This window comes from Propithecus coquereli, unplaced genomic scaffold (genome assembly GCF_000956105.1).
Source record: "Propithecus coquereli isolate 6110/MARCELLA unplaced genomic scaffold, Pcoq_1.0 Scaffold274, whole genome shotgun sequence".
Lineage (NCBI taxonomy): Eukaryota > Metazoa > Chordata > Mammalia > Primates > Indriidae > Propithecus > Propithecus coquereli.
In genome coordinates this window covers 811285-812893 of record NW_012148330.1, presented here as the reverse complement: position 1 = coordinate 812893, position 1609 = coordinate 811285, and the positions used below count along the sequence as shown (strand labels likewise).

General features: G+C 34.7%; 1 long non-coding RNA gene across 1 annotated transcript in view; it reads left to right on the top strand.

The window, feature by feature from the left end:
• LOC105813252 overlaps positions 1-940 on the top strand; it is a 167388-nt gene extending 166448 nt beyond the window's left edge. Inside the window, exon 3 of the long non-coding RNA XR_001137651.1 lies at positions 524-940. This is a non-coding gene — a long non-coding RNA (uncharacterized LOC105813252). The remainder of the gene's footprint in view (positions 1-523) is intronic.
• The last annotated feature ends 669 nt before the right edge of the window (positions 941-1609 follow it).

Here is a 1609-nt window from a genome sequence, read left to right as displayed (position 1 = left end):
TTACTCTCCACATTTGTGTTCTTAATCCTGGTCTATTTTGTTCCCTGCAGGGCATATTTGACAATGTTTGGAAATATTTTTTTGTTATCATACTGGGTGTGGGAGAGTATGCTACTGTCATCTATTAAGTAGAAGAAAAGGGTGCCGCTAAAAATCTTACACAAAATAACTTTCCCAGAATCCCTAAGATGTCTATAGTTGTTGATGTTGTAAAATCCTATTCTAACTTAGTAGTTCACTTTAAAATAGTAATCTGTGTTCTTGCCTTAAAATGATTCCTAAATTTAATAAAATTTGCTTTTGTTTATAATACACCTTTCGCTTTGTTGTAACAAATATTTTTTCAAGTCTGTAAAAAACTTGATAGCCAATAAGCTGAATAGCAATGACCATTGAGCAATATCATTGTTTTAAAGTCTTTCCCCTCTGTTTCTTTAACTGTTGGCAGATGTGATTAATGTTCTGATGAATATCATCATGTAATTTTATTAATTTAATGTATCTTTGTTAATCTATTTTATAGGTCCCTTTAGATGGAATATAATACAGCAGAAGCCTTTTCATCAAAAGGATTAATGCCTGTGTTATCCTTTCTGCAATAAAACAGGAAGCTAAGTGGTGGAGGCCACGAACACTTCAAACCTGGATTCCACAATTCTACATTAAGTGCTGGAGTTTTTATCACTCTGCTGCAGGAAAGCCTTTGCCAATGCTTACAAGGAACTGTTTATCCCTGCTTCTCTGGGTCCTGTTTGATGGAGGTCTCCTAACACCACTTCAACCACAGCCACAACAGACTTTAGCCACAGAGCCAAGGGAAAATGTTATCCACCTTCCAGGGCGACGGTCACATTTCCAACGAGTTAAACGTGGCTGGGTATGGAATCAATTTTTTGTGCTGGAAGAATACATGGGCTCCGAGCCTCAGTATGTGGGAAAGGTAATGGCGTGTTTCTTTTGACAACCACTTGATAGGAAGGGGGAATATGCATTGTGTATTGTGTATGGATGTTTTGCACAGGAGTTGAACAAGCCAGTGACTAGAACACTGGCATTGAAATCCGAGAGACCTGGTTTATCTTCCTGACTCTATGGCCTGGGTAAGCTTTGGAATATCATTAATCCCCTCTTTGCTTAAATTCTCCCTGATTATTTTAATGAAAACGGTACATTTTTTGTTTCTATCTTTGACATTTTTTGCTGAAGACATGACTTTCAATATGCAAATGTCATTAAGTATAATTATAAGCATAGTATAAGGGTAGTTATAGCGTATAATTGCTCACAGCCAGACTGGAATTGTTTAACAACAAAAAACACAGAGAAAAATCACCTGGCATAAATATTATAAACTGATATTGGTATTCTTAACTGACCAGAATGTATTCTTTCCTCTTTCCCCTTAAAACATGACGTACCATTTTTATTATGGGTTCAAAAGTATTTGATTTTTCTTGCTTATGCTTTATAAATAATTTCTTTATTACATGTTTTACAAGCTATTTATAAAGCTATTTATGTCTAAAGTAATAAATGTTAGAACCCAAATATATACACAATCTTCAACATAGCATACAATTTTTAAATCCTATTGCAAGTTTATAGAAAT